This window comes from Melospiza melodia, chromosome 13, assembly GCF_035770615.1.
Source record: "Melospiza melodia melodia isolate bMelMel2 chromosome 13, bMelMel2.pri, whole genome shotgun sequence".
NCBI lineage: Eukaryota > Metazoa > Chordata > Aves > Passeriformes > Passerellidae > Melospiza > Melospiza melodia.
Window position 1 is genome coordinate 8,272,501 of NC_086206.1, and position 22,500 is coordinate 8,295,000.

Below are 22,500 nucleotides of genomic sequence, written 5' to 3' on the forward strand. Positions count from 1 at the left end.
TACAAGAAAATCTGAAGAACTTTTCTACAGCAACTACTTCAGCACACACTTAACTATGAGCATTTGAATAACCCCACTGCAGCCTCAAGACCATCCTTCCTCACATTTATGCGCTATGCTGAAACACATTTCCAAAATAAACCTCTTGCACTTCCACATGAACATGGCCAAACTGCACAACTGCATCGCAGTAGCAGTGTTTGGGTTGGAGTCTCCCAAACTGTGAGAAATACAGGTCAACCAGGCTGCCACTTTCTCTGTAAACTGTCCAGAAATGAGTATTAGAAGACATTCCTTAATTTAATACTTGCTAGACAGCAATCATCAGAACTTAAGAGTCCCTCCTTGCTTCTGAGACCTTGTCACCTGCTGCTTAAGTCTTGGGCAACAAGTTTGTATCCTCACTGAACAAACACAAGGTCCCTGGGTGGCATCCATAGTCTCTTCCAGGAGAAGCTCTGGTGAGAATGCATTTCCACTGAGGCAGTTTGAGTTCATACCACTATACCCCTCCTACCTCCTCTGCATACACAACTACCACCTAGTGCAGAAGGTCATGCCTGACACAGAAAAGAGTCAGAAAATAAACCCTTCAAAGGCAACAATATTTTTACTGTCTACTGGTCTACGAATTCTCCATCTTCTACTCCATGTGTAGGGGAAGAAAAGCAAGCAAGAAAAGCAATCTGTCATCACACTGAGGGACTCTGTCTCTACCCCCTGGTGTGACTCCTACACCACATAGAGATCTGGCACACAGCTTTGATGACACTTCCTAAATGGATCCAGATAAATTCATGGGTAAACTTACCATTACCCCTACACGAAAGGCAGTTAATTTCTGAGAACAAGTGACAGGATCAAAGCCCTACTAAAAGACGCAGTACTTTGTCCCAGAACTGCACCAGTGCCCTTTCCATTCCAGTCTAGGACCTCCTTTTAGGGTTCTGTACTCACACAGGATTAAATCTGGTAATCCTTACTCATGCAAATATTAGCCACCATTAGAAAGGTCTTACTTTCAATGCTATGAAGTGAAATCCTTGTGTATGTCTGCACTGCAGTCTCTGGGGCATTGCACTTCCTGCAAGCTTTGAACTGGCTTGCTCAGATGCCAAAAAGCTTTCTAAGAAACTGGAGAGCCAGCACAGTGTGCCTTCCAAAGGACAACCTCTGCAAGGGTGGCAGCAACTCCAGAGCAAACACAACCTACACACTTCAAAGGCTAAACATATTCCTTCATGTCCATATTCTCATCTGCCACCAGTCAGTCCAATATAAAACATCTCAAGTCACAAGTATTAGGTGTCCTTCCCTTAAAGAGTATTATTTGAGGATGGAAAAGAAAAAAATGACCCACCACACCAGCTGTTTAACAACTATCAGGAAAAAGGATGTTTGTCAAAGGCACAGACACATTTTAGCTATTATGTAACCCATTGCATCCATGATTTTTCTATGTCTGCAACAGAAAATAGTCTGTTTGATGTGATATCCAGGGATTCAACCAGAATAAAGGTATATTTATATATGTTACACTTAGTTATTTGAGATTCTCCCACCTTTCTGGGAATTATTCAAGTCAATTCAAGAACTGATCCCATTGTATGTAGAATATGTCTTACCTGCAGCCAGAGCAGAGAAGTCTAGTAGTCTGTGCACATGTCTAGGGAGAGGGGACAGACATCAACACACTCTGGGGCTCAGGAGAGATCCTTTAACCTCTTTGCCTTGGTTTCTCCATCTGCAAAAAAGGGTAAAAATGATATCTGAGTAAATATTATAAAACATTGCAATTCAAAGTAAAATTTTGAGTTAACAGCATTAGAAACACGTAACTGCTTTCTGTTTTTGTCTGTCTGCAAAATTTGGAGCATATGTGCTGTACCAATATTAGCATGTCTTCACAGTCAACATCTAGAATGAATGCTTAAATATTCATTGACTTCAAATTTCAAATTGAAGTTTGAATTGACATTCATTCTGTAGATGTAACAGCATCAACCATTAATCAGGGAATAGAAATAATACCACTCAATTTATATAATCTACATACTGTGGTCAAAATGTATACTTCTAGATATATAATCTCAAAATTTTAAAGTATTAGCTGCTTAAGTAGATCATGTGGTATGTCCCCTCCCTCTTCTAACTGGCTGATTTATGTAACTGAGCAACCAAACAAAAATTCTGAGATGTATGTTCAGCTGTAACGTTCAAAATTTACATTGTGTATTGAATCAAATACGCAAGTCATGCAATCAGGGAACAGAAGAAATAACATGATTTAGGTAACCAGCTATGACTATAAATTTATAAATAATCGAAACAAAAAACTCTACGAATAAAGATTTTTAAAATGCATTATTCACTGAAGAGTTCTGTAAGTAACTACTGAATAAATACTTTCCACATTTACAAGAAAAGAAAAAATCCATAATGTACCTAAGGAGTCACTGTGACTTGTTTGTTCAGATCTACCTACCCAGTTATTCTTCCCTCCCTTCCTCCCCCTTAAACTACACCTATATAAATGGAAATTCAAAGCCTATAGTTTCTAATGCACTCTTTGTGGATTAGTTAATTTTTAGGCGAGTTACAGGAGTATCTAATGCAAACATTTACATTTACTAAAAGGGGGGAAAAAGAAATATGGAGTTACCAAAATCATTATAGCCATTATTTGAACAGAACATTTCAACCCTGCTGAATGCTTACAGACTTTCAGCTCTGTCCTTCTGGTATCTTTTCCAGCCCTTTTTTAAACTACATTCATACAGATACCATTGACCAGCACAAAAGTGACTGAGTGCATTTCTTCCCTGCAATTGCTTTGTGTTGCCCCAAAATTTTACACTTGCCAAATGTCCTGCTTTTCTCAACTTTTGGGTTCCTGTGCAGGTTTTAGAAGTCTTAATTTTCAGGGGAAATTCACTATGGTAAATAATGAGAAAAGAAAGGAGGAAACATGATTTAAATGAGCTCGTGTCTTCTACTTAAGCTCCCAGAGAGATATTCAAAGTTTGAAAATGCAATCTCCAGATAAAGATGAAAGCTCCCGTGCTGTGTCTCTGTAAACCAGAACACAACTGGCACTTAGCAAGTTGTCCTGTCTGCTGATGGGAGCAGCAGGCATGAATCTGGCCTGTCCACTTGCACTTCCCTTTCTGAAACCAGTAATAAAGTTTTAGAGGGGTTATTTTTAAAGCAGCTCTTAGAGTGTTCCAGCTCACTACTGTCAGCTTCAGATCTCAAATGCAATTTGATTTATAATTACATTTTAAAAACTAGCATTAAAATAACATTAGAGGGGTCATAATCTGAACTTTTTAATAGTTAGGCACGTAGCATATATTTAGAAATGGATCTCCAACAGGATTCATCTGGAACATATTCTGACTGGAATTCCTTCCTTCAGCCATTTCAGTACTCTGCTGAAGCTGGTGTGCCAAGAGGCCATGGTGGAGCCCTGTATTTCAGCATTGCTTCAAATGGAAACCGACTGAAATACACTGCTGGACATTTACTAGTCAGTCTTTTCTTGTATCACAGTCAGGCCCGTGTTTGTAAACACCAATGGGTGAGAAAGGGCTGGAGAATCTGGAATAAGAACTCTGCACTGAAAAGACATGTTACATCTCTTGAAAAAGGCAGTTGGCTCCATTGCTTCTGAACCTCGAAGCCACTTTAATTTTCTTGTCCTCCGTGGCCCAGAATGATTTGAGGGCATTCACCACTTTGAGCAGTTCCTAGAGGTCAAGTTCTGCTCATGCCAGCCAAAACACACGTGCAGCGAAAAAGCAGCATTTCCAACAACTGTTCCTACCTGTCCTCCCAGCTGTGCAAACAGCTCACACAGGCACTCAGGGAACCTCTGCCTGCACCCCCTGAACAAAGATGGGCTTCAGATGGGGCACAGGAACCTTGCAAATTTTGCCTTGTTCTCAAGTCCAACCACCTGATAAGAAACCCTTATAACTCTTCAACTCTACACTGGTGCCTAACTACAACATCAGAGGCAAAAGGCAGACAAGGAATTCAGTTTCTGAACACTAGTGCTGAAGTAAATGAGCTAGTAAAAAAAAAAAAAAAAAAAAGCCTGTGCCTTAAAACCAAGTTTGAAATTTTATAGGCTTTTACTCCATAATTTGTACTTGAGCCTTCTGTTATTTTTAAACAAATCTAATTTCTTACAGCTGTGAAATTTACATTTTAAGAGTGTCTAGTGGCCATGTGCATTAATTACTTTATTGTAATATTTTAATGAGTTTGGGGTTCAACTCTGAAAGAATCCTTCTGAATCCCTGCTTCCCCACAGAATTACACCAGAACCTGATTCAATCACAACTTCACACACCCTGGTCCAAACCCTGATGGACTTGCACAATATTTTCAGTTGTTTTATGAAATCACTGAACTTTAAAACTGGCTCCAGATTTTAGGATTTCTCACCAAACTAGCATTTCCCTGGTTCAGGAGCAGAGCTAGGCTTTGAGGAAGTTTGTATTTAGAGCTGAACTTGCTGGCTGAGCCTCATCTCAATGAAAGGAAGTAGCAAAATGCAAAGTTCTGCTGTGACAGTTAACATTTGGGCCAGTCTTGTTCAAAATGACACACAATGATGCAATTGCTTCCATCTCAGTATATATGGCATAAAAACATGCACGGCTAAAAGATTAACCTCCCTAAGGAGTGTCTAAATTCACCAGGGCAGATTGAAATGCACTACTGGAAGATTTCCACCTTTGTAAGAAAACTGGAAAATACTGCAGTATCCATATTCCTGCCATGGTATCCCCTTTATGGATTTTGGTGGTTTGTGTCATACTAAATTATTTCTTCTTCATCTATGCATGTGCATAAGCAGTGGTGGGACATCAGTAAAATGAACCTGTTTTTTCAGGCAGTTTTCCTTGAGGATTTAGTGCCTGTCCTTGCACTGCTGCAGGTGCAAGTGCTCATCTCAGGACTGAGGCAGAAACCTGCAGACCAACGAGGATCTCTAGAATTTGAACTGAAGAGATAAACCTTCTTACAACATCCAGTGCACTTTAATTCTCTGTGAATAAGCTAAAGATGCAAATCCATAACGCACTGAACAATGGGTTCAAGTACAAATACAGATAAATGCAGGGAAAGTGGGACTGACTGTGTTTAGCTGACTGTGATAACAGTAAGAGGTTCATCAGCTGTCAAGTGCCACCACACACACTGCACCCACAGTCAGGCTTGGAAATCTGACCACTTTTGTCCCCAACTCTCACCTCTCTTGGCTAGGGCAAATGCAGAATTGCAACTTCAGTGAACTACCCAGCTTTTTAAAAAGCATGTTTTTAAACCACTTACAATAAGAGCAACAGTTATTATTCAGTACATGCTTTTTATCAGATTGAAGATAAACTTTATTATAACTGGTGGAGATGGTATCAATGATTTGTGGTCTATGTGAATTCTGTAATGAGAAATGGTAATCTGTCTTGGGGCAAACAATATTGTTCTGTTTACTATGCAATTAGCAATATTAAGTCAAGATTCTATAACTGATAGCTGAAAATAGGGGTGGTAGGAAGAAACTGGAAGCACTGGGAGCTGTCACAGGACAATTATCTGAGGTCTATAAATTATTTACAGTACTTTAGCTTGACATTCCCTCTCATCCTCCAAAAATCTTCCTCAGTGCTCCAGAGATGCTTGCTGTAAAAGTATTGAGACTGTCAGCAGTTTGGGGCAAAGCCAGAATCTCTCCTTGTTGTGAATACTGAACATACAGCATAGTGCAGGAACTTCATTTTCAGAAAAGCATCAATAAAATAACAAAAAATACCTCCAAAGGAGAGTTTTACTTTGAAATAATGGACCAACAAGCATGACAAAAAGAGGTGAGACCTAACCTCCAATTCCTGGCATATCTGATGAGAAACAGAGTATTTCCCCTGCATTTAATCTCTTCTTTAATTTTATAAACTGAGTCCCACACCTTTGTGTGACCAAAACCCTGCACTTCTTGTTTACTCTTAGATCAGCCTTAAGCTACCACCATATGGAGCTGGGAACACCACAGACAGAGCAGAAACAGCCCTTAACTAATGGTCAGAGTAAATTGTGTTGGGAGTCAAGTGGGGCCACTCTCAATTGGCTGGTTAGGAAAAGGCCTGACCTATAATGGAGCTTCTGTGTAAAACAATACATTTTTTATTTTACATTGTAAAGGACAGAACCATAAGTATGATCAGCCACAGAAATTTCACAGCCTTTTTCTAGTCTGTTCCTTGCTGTGCACATGCAGTCCAGCCCTTTTGGCTCTGATTTTGCAGCAGTAAGAATTTTGAGATTACCTCAATGGGAACTCAGAGCTACAGCACAGAGCTTTTGCAGCGAACAAGCAAGACCTATAAAGTGCTAGGGTCCTCCTTGCTAAACTGATCTTCAAAAAAAAAAAAAAAAAAATTAATCAGATGATCACATTCTTAAAGTAGCCAATTCCATTTGTAGATCTCTGGAAAAGTGATGCTCCCCAGAGAGCTCCATTGCACCCAGCAGGCAAAAGCCACATTTAAGGCAGCATGACACAGCAGTGCTCTGGCAAGTGGGGTGCCACAAGGAAGGAGCTGCTTCTGGCAGCCTCGCAGCCCCTCTCTGTGCCCTTTTCCTTAAGGATCTGTGCCTTAAATTCCCATATACCGCTGAATGACATCTGGCTGATCCAGAAGATTAGCAGCTTATTCCACCTTTGTTCTCTGCCTTCTTTTAGGACGAGCAATCAATGACACCACAGCAGGCAGAACCCTCCGTCACAAAAGCTAACAAAATTGTAGAATGCCTTAAGGAATGATGTAAAACTTAGCAGAGAGTTAGGGAAGGGTATTCCCACACAGAATCTCTGTATAAATTCCAATGCTACGTGGAAGGGCTCTCAAATTCACTTGACTTTCCTGAATAGAGCAAGGTAAAACCAGCATCAAATGACTGCAAGAGCAGCCTCTTTAAAACTGATAAAAGTACAAACAGTTTTAATCAAGTGTGCAGCAAATTTGAGTGTTTCCTTTGTGCAAAATAACACTGAATCACAGTTTCACACCAAAAAAACAAACACATGCTGCAAAAATAAATGGGGGAAAAAAAGAGGAGTATAGAACTTCACATTTCTGTTCATAATATCTCAGTGATTGGCAGAAGTTGTGCACAAACTTCTACTTTACAAAAATCCACTCTTTGGAGGGAAGAACACTCAATAATTGGTATTTATAGGGCATAATTTCTTTTTCTGAGGAGACCCTGGGTCAGGTCATTCTTCTTTCCTATTGTTCAAAAGTTATTCCCAGATTAAGAACTTCTCCTATAAACAGGTATAATAATTTTCTCCAGAAAGCATTTTTTTTCCTTTCAGTAATTGGCCTACTTAAATGTTTTAATGCAACTACTGACATACAATAGCACAAAAGGTCCTCTGACCATAATATAAAGTGAGAGATGAGATTTCTAAAAACTTTTGTATGAAGGTGGTCTAGGATTGACAAAAACAGACAGCTATAAAACTATCTTTAAAGGTCATAAATTAGGTACTCTCTTAAATGTAATTCAATCATTCACTGTTATAGGAGCTTGATTCTATTAGTTGTCCTATGCATTTTACAAAACAGAACTCCATTAACATTATTCACTTATAGCTTCCCTCTATAAGTGGATATTCTGCTCAACAGGCTTTAAATAGATTTTTTTTCCCCTGAAATTGCTATTAAGCATACTTTTACTCAAAGGGCAAAGTAGGCATAGGATTATGCTTGTACTTCATGCAAAGGATACATTTTCAGCAATCAGAACCACATTCCTATGAAGTAAAAATACTCTATATAAGCCGATTGTTTCTATCCCTCCTAACCTTGCTCAATAAGGACTCTATTCTGATCTTTTGGGTTACACACAAGTTTTCTAATTTGGCTGAATAAAGGTATCTTGTTGGGCAGCTTCATGAGCATATTCTGTGTCTTGAATTCTGACCTTGACATGTTCAAGGTGGATCTCACTTATAAGGTGCTGCTCAGAGAAGGAAAAAATACTTTAATTAAAAAAAAAAAAAAACAGGATTTTTTTTTTAATTTTTTTTTTTTTTACTTTCTTCAGTTAAGGAATACATTATAGAAGTCCTGCTTTTACATACCTGGCTTTAGAGAAACACTAAAATTATAAACCTCGCTAAAGTAACCACAACACATACATAGCCACAAGATTTTTAGAGCAATTTGCGTAACATCTAGTTACACTTCAGCCACAGAAACATCTACTGTAGATCTTACACCTCTGAGTTCATGTCGATTTTACAGTGAGTTGTATGCCCTCACCTCTCACAGGTGAGATAAGCCCATCCTGCACAAGCAGAGGGGCACTGTGCTGGGCCAAAGCTCAGATGCCACCGGCAGCCTCAGAGGATTTTAGCCACATGCAGCAATAATCCGACACACGAACAGCCTCTGACCCATTGAGGTGCTGGAGTTGCAACAGCACAATCTGTACATAAAATATGCATATGCTGAGAGCCAAATCCTCTTTCAGCTGGTTACCATATTCTGTGTTCATGTCTTACTGCTTAAAGCAGGACACATGGCAGAAATTCTACACTGTTGTTCTCATCGGCCACACCAATCCCAGATAATCAAGTCAGGGCTGACACTTTTCTCAGAGGAAAGGGTTGAATTTTATCTGACCACCAAGCTTCAGCTTGCACTTGAGGTTCTAATTTTCTTCTGGTCTTAGCCCATTTCTGTCTTGCTCTGGCACACACTGCCCTAGTAAGTACATTTATTACCTCAGTAATTCCTCTGAGGGCTGTCTCACTTTCACTTTATATCTGGACTCACATAAGCATCTCCCCATTTTACAAGGAAACATTTATTAGCCTCTGATAGGAGCTTCCTGTTCCACCCTGCAGAATCCCATTGTCTGTTACCCTTCAAAAGCAGGCTGACAAGTTGCACCCCCCTGGGCAGCTCTCGCTCGCGTTGTCTGAGCGCTGGCCATGCAGAACAGACATGGAGAAGGCATGGAGGGGCACAAACAGGCATCCCAGGTGATATTCCTGGCCTGTTTGCAGGCTTTAATTCAGCAGGGCACACACAGAGTCAACATGGGGCCCTTACACAGCGGGACCTCTCACCAACCACCAGCACTGGGTGACCCTGCAATCTCTAGGGCGCCCCACTCATGCTCCTTGTTCATGCCCTTGGGACCACTGCAGAAAAGACCTGTGAAAGTCTCCTTCACCCAAGGTTTCCTCAACTATGAGGTTGATCCTATTACTTTGGGACACTTGAACAGTAGAGGGTAAGCCTATTATATCATAAAAACAGGGATTTCTGCTGTAATTCTTCCAGTTCACAGCTAATTATTGTACTTGAGAGCTGCTCTTGGGATTTTTTTTCCAGGTACTTTTGGATCATCACTGCATATTCCAGGTCCACCCTGCAAAAATCCTCAGTGTAGCAACTATTTGGTAAAGTTGGTCCTGTCCAAAAACTTTCCAGCATTGCTCAGTGTTACACAGGAAACTTTGGCCATGATCCTCCCCAGTCACAGCACAGACATATCATCAGAGGAGGTAAAAAAGTAAAATCACTAGAAAATAAAATTGCATGGATTTGCCCCAGCTGTAAGTCTGGGGACAAGAAAAAGATTTCAATGCACTGTCTATTTTGCTGGAAACCATGTGAAGTCTCTCATCCACATCAGCCTGCTATTTTTTACTTCCATGGGAGCAGACAACATTCGTATTCAGCTGCTCGCTTATAAATAAGAAACATTTTTACATGGGTGGATTGGAGTGGCCTCTTTTTCTCCCCCTCTTTCGGTTCCCATTATTTTATATATTACACACATGTTCTGTCAGCGAAGCTCACTTTGTTATCTGAAACATCTGTGGTACCCTGCTGTGGAGAAGGCCAACACTGCTGCTGCTGTTGCTGCCTGTCTTTATTAGCCACTGATTTGCTGATGTCGGCCTGCGACGGCTCCAGTCGGCCTCGGCAGCGCCGGGGCTGCACGGCACAACGGCGGGGCTCTGTGACCTGCCAGGGGGCTCCTGCAGGGTCACAACGGGGCACTTTCCCTCTCCAGGAGGGTGTGAAACCAAGGTTTCACGTGGGAGCTCATGCAAGCACTGGTGCTTGTTTTTCTAAAGGAATCTCTGTGTATTTATGCCGTTGCAAGGAGGCACATCCTCATCAGAACCTAAGGAACTCCCACCTGAGGCTCTGATGAGATCTGGCTGTTGAGCAGCCAAAATGTTTTCTCTTTTGGCCAAGTGAAAAGCTACCTGGATTGATCTCCTTTAGCCTTATTTTCAAGTGCATTTTACAGTTCTAGTCCTGACATACTGCTCAGTCCCATGAAACTCCCTGGGATCTTCTGTTGCTGAAAAGATTATTACTTAAGGCATTAAAGTATCGATTTCTTAGGGAGTCAAAAAAAGTTTTTAAAAGATCAACTTAGATATGAAAATATGCATATGTTTCTTAAATAACATGTTTATAGATAAGATATTCAGGTCACCTGATAGGAAATGAAGCTATTTCTATGTATTTTATACATGTACTTTCAGCAAGCAATAGCACTTCAGTAAAATCAGCTTAACCATTTCCCCTTTGAAAAAATCAAAACCCTCTTATCTTCATATGGATTTCTTATGCAACAGATGAGGAGAATATACATTCCATAGAAGAATTTGAGAGATGATTGTTAAACCACAAAACTTAACAAGAACATTTAGGGGAAGATGCAAGAACAACTCACGAAAACACTCACATGGACCAGATTTCCAGCTGATGCCATTGCTTCTGTGGGTCTACTGTTTTAAGAAACTGCTCTCCAATACAAAGCTAAGACAATAAGAAGTTAAAGGCACTTCCTTTCCTTTTAAAGAAATCTATTTATCAATGACATAAAAATCTGAGCTGAGTTCTGACTCCCACAGGTACACTCAAACCAGCTTTCTTGTAGATTTTTCAGATCTCTCAAGGACTGGGAGCCTGATACAGAGAATAATTATGGTATGGAAGCATCACATGTCTGCTGTCACAGCTCTTTTACATGCAAGTCTGTGTGCATATGTGGCCAATTCAAGAATCCAGATTGAAGACTGATGTGGAGATAATTATAAAAGAAAATAAAACACAGCTTTTGAAATAACACCCTGTTTTCTTTACAAAGTAATTGATCACCTAACCCCAGAAGGAAGGTTGAAAAGTTACCATATAACAAAGTGCTAGTAGCAGGCAGCTTGCTATATATTTCAGGATCAAGACCATGATGACAAGGATAGAGAATCAAGAAAATGAATTCCACAAAGACATCTCTCCCCTCCTGAAACCTCTTTTGCTTGGAGCATTACTTACTTTTAAATTTGGTTTGTTTATATTACACAGCTTTAGTGCCCCAAAACATCTAAACTCTGTGCAGAAACAGGAAGGATATTTCCATATTTAAAATCTGAACCTCATTTCCTATCTCCTGAAAATAACTGAGATGTGATAGCACTAGTCTCCAAAATAATTTTCAGATTCCCCACTAACAACTTGGTGTGCAGTAGAACAAGCTTCAGAACTGCTCCCTGGTCAATTCATTGTGTTTAGCCAGAGCAGGAACTAATCACAGAGTCACAGGTTGTTCCCTCTGCCCCAAGCATGTCCTCAGAGGGAAAAATGGGATGGGGTACTGTGGCTACTGCTGCCACTTGCTGAGGATTGTCTAAAGAAGGCATTTCAAACCCTCTGGAGGCCACGGAAGTCACAGATGTTTTCCACTACCAGAGGAGTGCAAAGTACCTGAGCAACAGCAAAGATCTGACCTTAAACTTGCAAGATAGCTCTTATTTCGAGGAAAGTGCAAGGAAGGAATAAAATTAATGTATACACATGAACAAGTCCAAAACTTGGAAGATGAACTGAAAAGTCAATTATCTTAATAAATTTTCAAACTGCAAACAGTTTCAAGCAGGACAGTTTTTCACTCTCTCCAGATCCTTCTGCAGGACATATGTACAAGATAGAAAAAGACTTCACATAAAGAAATATGCTAACTTGAAGTGAAGATATTTATGGTTGTGGGGAAAAGAAAAAAATTAGTGCAGTGTTATGTTGGAATGATAGTAATTTCTCTTTTACCGTTTGTGTATGTCACCATCTATTGTTGCACAGTCTTTTAACATTCATCTGAATATTTCATCCATGCAAAAATTAGTCCCAGCATCTTTTTTCTGAATAATGTTTGGCGGGCATTGCTTCACAACTGCAAACAATCCTTTATTGCTATTGAGTGCTACAGTCAGGCTTGTTCCACACTGGAGGTTAGAATCTGATCCTAAGTCCATTAAATCACAGAGTCTTTTTAAAGTTTAATCTTGAGAGGATTTGAGTTATAAACAAAGGACACCATACATGGGGAAAGAAACAACAGAAAACCATGAACTTATGACATTAATGCAACCTCAAGTTCAAATTTTGTGTGTGATTTAGCAAGAAAATTCTGAGCTTTCAGCAGCAGCCTATAGACCCTGGCATGTGGGCAAAGCTAAACGCAGCATTGATGATCATATCCAAAACACACATATGGATCCCATTTTACTATAGACGTGATTCTTCATGTGCAAAACATGTGTCTGACTGGTTTGCTTTGGCTTTTTAAGATGTGTTTCTTTTTCTCTGGTGGGGGCAGGGGGCAGAGAAGTAAATAAACAATTTGCATGGTCCTTGAATATACATTGTCTATGAAGAGAACAGCCTGGGATCAAGGGCAGGTAAAAAGCCTGGACTTCAGCTAAAAGTATCAATTTCAGCAAACAACCAAGTGCCGACAGAGAGAAACTTAGTCCACTCTACATCCTCTGCAACACACTAATCTATCCCACTCCATAATTGCTAGATAGGAAAGGGAAAAAGGGCTCCAGATGCTAATAACTTGGAAGTGGTAATTAGAGGAGTCCACATTACTGCTGTGAGACTCCCATCTTCCCTTGATTACTGGAAAGAAATTTTTTTCCAGTGGGTCTCCTTCTCACTTCTAAAACAAGCAGCACTTCTGTGTTTCTTAGCCCCATCTCTGTCTCACTAAACACATCAACAGGAATTTGATTGGGCCCAGAAAACTTTCTCTATCTTCCTTAACATTGGAGGATGCTCTGTTTCCCATAGAAAATGTAAGAAATTATCCACAAGCTTATAAGGTGACCTAACAGGAAAGTACCACAAGCCCCAACTTTTAGCTATACAAGATAAAAATTGCCTTCTGCAGCCCCAGCCTGAGTGTGACAGAGAACAAGAGAGTCTGCTTCCCTTGTTTCAAAGGGTAACAAATATCTTTAAAGGCTCCTTGAGCATTTATAATCTCTAGGATCACAGAGACAAAGTAAGTCTGGAAAGGGTCTGAACATCGCATGAGAAAGTAAAAGGAAAAATACACTTATCACAAAGAGGGAATGCATTTGTATTATGATATTGAAATAGCACAAGGCTACAATGACAGGCTATAAATTTTTCTCTTGGACTGTAACCAATATTTTCCATTTCAAGTAACAACAGTGTAAGAAAGAGTGACTCAGAATTAATAGGAATTACAGACATAAATTGGTAGGTACTTAGGTGAAAAAGAACCTCAAATTCAGCTGCTGTTAAAGGAAAAAAGGTTAACTAGCCCTGTGAGCAACCCTTGGACCCATTTATACTGCTGACAAAGTGACCAAAAAGGTATGCTTAGATTTTAACAACGGTGCCCATCTTTATCATTCTCAGATTCATAGCCCAGAATGTTACAGTGAATATTTTGGCAGTGAAAAGCATCTTGTTTCTATGCCTGAAATTTAACATTAAACATAACACTAAACCAAATCTATGTTACCAGATAATAATAGCAGTGATAGTAACTACATGGCTCTGCAGTGATGAGAATTAAGTTACAGAAATTTCTCACTTCTACTTTTTCTGATTTGATATGTCATTTCATTAAACAACCATGAATTATTGAATATTAATAATTTTAAATCAGTGTTGTGCCTTAAGATATACACTTACAGACTATTAGTATTTTTCTTAACCATTTTATTGCTCTAACTGGCTATTGAAACACTGGCTGCTTAGTTAAAAAAAAATTAAAAATCAAACCAAACCAGGACTGGGCTGCAAGGAGCCTGTTAGCCAAAGCCAATGTACATTAGACAAGCTGGATTCACAAGAAGAACAATTTTTCCTCTGTTTTAAGATTCAATCTTACATTTGGTTTTGTACATGTAAATCCACATGGTTTTCTAACAGGTCCATCAAACCTTGAGAGATAAGTCTTCAAACTGAAACTAAACCTGGCAAGTCCTCTTTTTCCCCCCTATACAGACTTCTAAAAAGAGAAGGACTGCAAATATTGTAAAAAAAAAATAAAATCAATGCAAAGTGGTTTAGCACAGGTGTTGCTGTTATTGTGCTACATTTGGAAAGCCCACACATTCAGCACACCTTCAATTCACACACCCAGCTGTGTGAGGTGGTGGGCTATTGTTAGTTTACAGGTTTGCAATAAAAGGCATGAAGTAATATTGGCAGGCTCAGGAGCTTTTTTTTTTCCTTATGATGTCTCCCTGCATCTATTTATCTAGTTCTCCTTGCTTTGTTTCTGCTTTTATATTCAGCATATTCAAAAAAGGGTCAGGAGAGGTTTTAAAGATGTAATGCCACGCTCAAGCCTTTTGAACACTAAGAGAAAACCTCAAAAGGTTCACGCATAAAGGAACAAAGATATAAGGATAGCTTTGAACCTAAGGGGCTCTCTCACTGCAAGCAAGTGCATTGCCAGCATGTCACAGGTGTACACCACATGAGCAAGTGAAAAAATAAAATGCCTTTGTGAAGGGGTGTGATGCTGACGGGTCCGAGTGCAGAATGCATTAATCCCAGGGTGAGCGCGTGCATCTGTTAGATATTTATGTAGTTCCTACCCGTAGTTTGTACAGATATCTGAGCAGGTGAACGTCAACAGCTTTGAGGCCATATGTTAAAGGGAGCCTGGGAGAGGGTAGGGGAGGGCCACCAGGCCCTGTGTGTGTGACAGGAGGGCAGGCACCCCCAGCCTGAACACGGCCCTGGGTAGTCAGCACTCGGGGACAGCCCCAGGCTCCTGCTGCTGAGCTGTGGGACACCAGGCAAACCACTGAGCCTTCCCCGCCTTGAACGAGAGTTACTGAATGTGACCACACAACGGCAATGTTCTTTCATGTCTCTCTAATTTTTATTTTTTTTTTTTTTGTGGGGATTAAATAGAATTTTTTTAATGTATTCAAAAAGTTTGTTTCGCAGAGCTGCATTAAAATAATTTTTAGATGTTGACTTTAGTTTGTTGGAAGAAGACAGAGTGAAGATCTCCGTCTCCTGGTGGTTACAGGAACACACTACAGCAGGGAAGAACCAAGTCCTGTTCCTTTGCCTTGCACAGAAATCGTTTTATTTTTGTTTTTATATGTTAACTCTGAGACACTTGGGCTCAGGAATGACATGAAACAGAACCTGAGTCATCCCATTTCCCAGAACAGTCTCCTGACCACCAGACTGCACTCCTGGTAGGTATATGTATAAGCACAATTGAATCCAACCTGATTTCAAAAGAAAAAAAAATCAGTTGTAAGAAAAACAATGCACTTTCAAAAAGTGACATTTTGTCTATAATCTTTAGTTTCTCTACTAAATATCCTCAGCAAGGAACTGTGAGAATTCATTCATCTTTGAATGAATTTATAGAACATGCTGAGAGGTCTCTGGCTGAAACATATGAATTGTTTTCATGATTAGCACAGAGTATTAGAACCCAAAAATTGTCAGTTTATACATCCCTTTAACTTAGACTCCTCAGTTACTCCTACCATACATGACTTTTGGGAATTAAAGGAAAACTGTTTTGATAATAAATGTGAATCCTCTAAAGGAGGTATGTTAGAAAAATTTTTCTTCAAATATAAAATTTCCTGTAAAATGGAGAAAACAAATCTCTCAAATCCCCTCCACTTCAAACAGCCTAGAAACTACCTTGAACCCTCCATGGTTCAAGTTTCTCTCAAAGGTAAGGGAATCAAAAACTAGCCTGGGAGTCCTCCAAGACCCTTTTGCTAGAGGAGTAATTCCACCTTTGAAAATCTTGGTGCAATGAAGTGAATTCATCAAGAATGGCAATTTCATTTTTGATACAGGTCCACAGACACACAGAGCTGCAGAAATGCACCTTCCTCATCCTTCTGAAGCATTTACAGTTTCACTGAGAAGATTCCTCCTTGGAGGGAGGATCCACGCACAGGGCATGGGCTTGAAGTTTATCATGGCCCAAATTCTGCTCCCAAACATTACTAGTCCACAGTAAATCCCATGAATCTCAACAGCTCCACTGAGACTGTTGCTAAGTGCTCCTGAAAATATCTAATCACACCTTCCCATCCTCTTGTGCATCTACGTCTCACAGTATCAGAACACACACTCTGTAGTAGCCCTTTTCAATTTATTTCCCACATACTTCCCTTGCCAAGAAGATATTGTTCATACTTCCTCCTTCACTGAGTAATTAACTTGTTCCAATCCTTGGAAATGAAACACTCACCCCTGCTTTTGCCCCAGCCCTCAACAGCCTCTCCCAAGGCTCTTCTTGCAGCTCGCCACCCCATGGAGTGGGGGAAGACACACCATAATTGCTCTGTGCTTGGCTCCTGAGAGGGAATATTCACTTCTCTTGTATTTCTCTGCTTTACTTTAATGAAGCACAGTTAATAAAAAGGGGTGTGAGTAAAGCTGGTGGTTTAGCAGACACCCACCACCCTTGCCTTGGACAGCCCCTCACTCCAGCATCTGGTCAAGAGTGGGCAAGTCCCAATGTTGCTCCATGGAAAGGACGACGTCAGGAATGACATCTCCACTGAGTATTAGAAAATATTAATTGAGATTTTTAATTTGGGGAGTTGTGCATTGCACGGCATCTGTAAAATATGCCCCAAACATTTTCAGGACTACATCTCAAAGAGTTTGATTAAAATTGACTAAGATCAGTCTCTCATCCTTCTGTTTAAAAAATGAGAATTCATTTATGCAGTTTAATTTAAAGATTTATATATGATTAAAATTACTATAAGATGTCTAGCTTTTCTGCAATAAACTGCAATGGCCATCAAAATATTGATAGTCATTGGTAAATTACTTCTGGTGTTTAATCAATGTTATTTTTTTATCATCCAATTTCTTCTTCAAGTCAGCTTCTAACACTAAACTACATTTCATCAAGGTTGGTAAAATGTTTAGAAAGGAACAGATGTCAGAATATGGGGATTGCCAATAACACTGATGGAAGCCAGTAATTTCTTTCCTGTCCAAAGGCAAAAGAATGAAGAATAATCTAGACTGTATACAATAATACAAGATTTACTACAACATTAATGGCTATAAAAAGTAAAAGTATACAAAAGCTATCTCCATTTTTTTCAAGTCATCACTAAGGGCAGTGTTTTTCAATCTGAGACAATTTTTACAGGAAAATGAAAGGTCTAGGTATTCTTAAACCTTTAAATATCCATAAAATACAGATGAAGACACAGGCTAGCATTAGTTGCTTCCAAATATACTTGTATATTAGTCTATTGTGCAAGTTAATAATTTTGCCAAATCTCAAAAAATGTGGATGCAATCTTTCCTTTAAGAAAGCGGCTCAGCTTGTTATTTACAGATTGTAACATTTACATAAGAGTTTGGTTTAACAAGAGATATAAATATAGATAAAACCCTTAGGACTTCATTCTTTAAACTGCCCTCTAAAAATCTGCCCTACAATTTGCACACTGAATTTTGTGCAGACTATTCTTGGAAGCCTTTTGTGAATTAGGGAGAACTGACTCGAAACAGGGGCTGGTTAATCACAATTTTGCAAATTGTACGTAGCAATCATCCTCACATTGTGAAATTCAGATCTATAAAATGCTGATGTTTTAAAGCTGAAAAATAAATAAGCTAAGTAGGAGTACTTTGCTAAGGAAGGAAAAAAAAGAGTAGAAGACCCTTTGCAAAGAAATCCTTTAAAAAAATAATAGAGTAAGAGAAGTGGCATCATGAATAAAGTGTATCTCCATTCCAGATCTCAACTGTAAGCCCACCCTGGAAAAATGTTACCAGCTGACTGTTCCTGCCCAAGTCTCACATCAACACTCACCTGAATACACAAAACTCCTGCATTTCCAAGAATAAACCTGTGGCAGTGTTTTAGAAAGCTCCTGTATGTTCACCTACCGCCTGGACAGGCCTCCAGAGGAGAAAGGGCTGGAGAAGCTTCACCCTTGCCGTGTCCATCCCTGCCTGGCTGTGCCCCAGGCAGAGCTGCCCAGCCTGCACACCAGGACTGTCACTGCAGCTCCAGCTGCAGCCACCTGGGCACCACGTTATGGGGCACGCTGAGTGCAACACTTGACAATAATGGCTGGCAGCTAAATGGTTTGAGGGAGATGGAGCAGAATGTATGTGGTAAAGAGGATGCCTCAAAGAAGACATTTTTGTTCTGCTATAAGCTCCAGCTAATGCAATTTCGGCAGCAGCTGAGTCAAAATTCTTCTTTTCCATGCAGATTTTTGCAATTGCTAACATTTAGTATAAATTAATGTCTCTATTCATTTTCCTTTATCTGTTGCTAAAGGACCTTGACAAACTGACTGCTTTGAGTGTACGATATGCTGAAATTCATACAAAATGTTACCAATATCATTATAAGGACAAGACCTTTCCTTTGGGGTTCAGCAGTGACACAGCCTGTGTCAGTCACCTTCCTGCCATTCCAAGCCCCTTCACTATGGACACAAGTCACAAACAGTGGAAACTCTGTTTTCCTGATGTTGATCCTCCCCAAAGGTCAGGTTTCTTACCTCAAACATTCCAGCAGTTGCTTAGACTGCAGTTGAGGAATTTTGTGTAACATTGCTTCTAGAAAGCAAATATTTATGTTAGTAAATACCATTAAAGTATTACTGTTATACAGGTATTCTCATTAGCAAACTACTAAATAGGAGGAAGAGAATTTTAAACTAAATGGATAAAAACATACTATATTTGTGTATTAAACAAACTTAACCATCTTAGTTGACCATGCTAAGTGTTTTGTCAAACATGAAGTCCGGCTATTAACTATTTTTATGGGAATTAATGTTTTTAGAATTACTACAAATTCAGAATTCATGCCTTTGCTACAGAGAGAGCAGGCAGATGCAGCAGGCCCTACAAATAAGCATTACCAGGATTTCATGTAAGTAGTGGTCAGGGAAAAAAAAGAAAAAGGAAAACAAAGGACCCACAGGAACCTTGTAGGGGGATGAAATAAAGAAATTCCTCTTGAATGGGAGAGCCTTACATTCATGCCTGGCTCTGAAAAGGTAGTTCAGGGATTTAACTTCACACATGATAAGTGAATATCCTGAACATCAGGCTCAGTTATTCTGGTAGAGCACGTTATTCACCCACTCCTGCTGGAGTTACCCTTTTGTTGTCCTTTTCCCTTTTTAATTGAAGAAAGCATTTAGCCTACAACTTCATCATTGCATCTGAGAGTCAAAAGGAAAAGAGTCCAGGAATCTCAAAGTACATATTATTTATTCAAACAGAACAGCTTTAGCAATTTTGGCCATCGAAACAAAACTTTTTAATGGAATTGGTAAAGGATGGAATTTGTAAAGGATGAAAACTCTTTCGTTTTAGTTCCATCCCACTACTCAGATTGGACCAAGATCTACAGAGGTAGAGCTGAGCACTAACCTTTGTTTCCTCTGCTTATCACTTTTGATGTCAAGACTGCATCAGGAAAAGTTCCTATGTTACTTATTAATTTAAAATAAACCTATTTTAAGGCCCTAACAGATGAGGTCTCTTGTGATAAGGGACCAGGGGACACTCATAGCAATGAAGGGCTGTAAGTGGGAAGGAGTCTTTCAGGGACAGGATCTGTATAATGAAAGCTCCCATAAAAACTTTGGAAGATTCTTGTTTGCTTTTTTGAAGACAACCTGCCTGTGAGTCCAGATGTACTCATCCAGACTTTCAAAAACACATTTCAGTGTGATCTGAGTTTAAATGTAAGATGGTAAATGAGCTATTCATCATCACACCGAATCATCTTAAATATCACCTGAGCCATTTCACTTATTTGAGAAATGTTGGCAGCTCTGAAGTTGAAAATACTGTATATTTCAGAGGTAAATGCCCACGACTGGATTTTTTAATTTAACATAATGAAGGCAAAAAAGTGATTTATTCCTTGTTTGTTTCATCCAGTTATGCTGATAATTAGGCAAATGCTTTGCTTCTATATTCTTGTTACCTTTCTGAGTATTTCTGCTGAAGGATTTTACTCTTCCTGCAGCCCAGCTTTTATTCATGATCTGAGAGCATTGTATTTTCTATATTTTATTTTGTTTTAGGCAAAGATGTTCCAGAAACATAATTTCAGTATGGATTCAAAATTCAGAGCTCTTTAAAAAATAATAATTATGTCTTAGCACCCAGACATGGCTCCAGCAGTAGGCGATTCACAGTGCCAGTGCCCTGGGGTTGTGAGCAGCAGCCAGCTCAGGTGGGGCACAGGGCAGGTGCTCACACACAGGGCAGCCCAGCAGTGTTTGATTCTGTGTGTTGACCCAGACATTAGCATGTTTACTGTCTGCATCCCACTCCTTCCCTCCCTGAAAAGCCCTGCAAAACCAAAGCAGCTCACGACATGTCAGCCTTCTGATGGCTACATCAAGCTCTGTCTCTCAGCATTTCTCTGCTGCTTGGCAAGATTTGACCTCGTGGCTCTAACAAATCACACCAACTGCCTGGGCAGCACAGGCAGACATTCCTTCACGCGAGCCCAGAGGCTTTCAGGGCAACACGAGGCATCTGCTTCAGAAAACTGAAGGCAGTTGCTTAGGAGCAGAGGAGAATGTTGCTTTACAGTCCACTATAATTTTATTTTTATTACTACTACTACTTAACAGGAGTAGTTTCGAATAACTATAGTTGTCTGCTCAAAGCCAAACTCTTGCCAGATGCTGCTGCTCACAGTCCAATCTGAGAACAGCAGAACTCCCTGATGCTGCCTCTGAAGGGATGCAGACCTTGATTCCATGAGCCAGACAGACACAAGAGATGTTACTAATTAAAACCAAAATATTCAACTCCTAAAAAAACCCTAAAAACCTACAAATCAGCATCAGGGTATTTTAAATTATCCCATAACTCCCATAAGCAAAAGAGCTTGAAAATGTCTCTCTTTGGACACAGTTTAAAGTATTTTTTGGCTACATCCACACGGGCAAGAGATCCTACCCTTAAAGTTTTAGAACACTATAAGAAGATCCAGAATTAGCCTCATAAAGCCATTTAGAAAAGTTTAAGGAAAGTGACCATAGGAATAACACCTTCTCTCAAAACCAATGAATATCACTTAAGATGTGATCATGACCTTCAAATTTTAAAAAGCTTTAACACTTTAAAATAATATAAATTATATATATAATATAGGAAAGTATAATGAGAGTCACCAAATCTGTTTTTTCCTCTGTGATTCTCATGGTCCAGTGTCTCTGGCCTCACTGCACTTGTGGATTTGAAGCCATCTCCTGCCTTGGACCAACCTGGAACTGGTCACCAGCTGCAGCTGTGCCTGCTAACTGGGGTCACTTTAAGCTTGTTTTTAATAATTTCCCCTGTTTACTGATATTTTGAAGAAGTTCAAATCTAAAATCTCTGCAGCTAGAAATGTACAACATGCAATGTGCCCAGCATAAGAAAATTTGAACAGACACTCACAATTTTCTTGGTTCCCTGTTAGGGGAACGAGAAAGATCCACATTACATCCATTATCTGTCCTTAAGTGTTTTTTGTCAAATTTTGACTCTGCCACCATTCTTCAGTGACAGACATTAGGTATGACATTTTCTGACACAATGTCAATAGTGACATCAGTAATATTTGACACAAGGCACATTGGGGTTATTTGACACAGACAATTGGATAGCTCAGGGCACTGGAGATCCGATGCATAAAGAGTTATACCTCCAAGTCACCAGTGAATATCCAGCCCAACGCTTTCTAGCTGCTACCAAATGATGGCTCCTCAGAGTCTTTTAGAGGAGGAGTTGGGGTATATTGAACAGATGTCCAGAAAACAAAATTCAGCACTATAAATTACATTAATCTGTGCCCTATGTTGAAACACCATGGAATGAATAGTCAGTGACAAAGCTATTCTTCTACTGCTATCTGTAATTCCTTTTAAAAACGGTTGAATCCCAAAGGAGACATGGGAGGATCAAATGAGTCAGAGAGCACTACAGCTCCAGTCTCCTGAATAAGATTTCTGTCTCAACAGCTTTCAGTCCCATGGCTTTCATTAACAGTTAAATACACTTAGGGGAAAATACAAATGTGAAATCTTACTTTCAATGATGTGTTTTCCAAATATTTCACAATTGGCTAATATAC

At 39.6% G+C, this 22,500-nt stretch overlaps 1 protein-coding gene across 7 annotated transcripts in view; it reads right to left on the bottom strand.

Moving 5' to 3' along the window:
* The window catches only part of ZNF536 (zinc finger protein 536), a 345,080-nt gene that overhangs the window by 241,095 nt on the left and 81,485 nt on the right, over positions 1–22,500 (bottom strand). For all 7 annotated transcript variants that reach the window (XM_063167690.1, XM_063167687.1, XM_063167689.1 and 4 more), the window contains exon 4: positions 1,626–1,744. The gene's annotated coding sequence lies outside the window, so the exon portion shown is untranslated. The remainder of the gene's footprint in view (positions 1–1,625; positions 1,745–22,500) is intronic.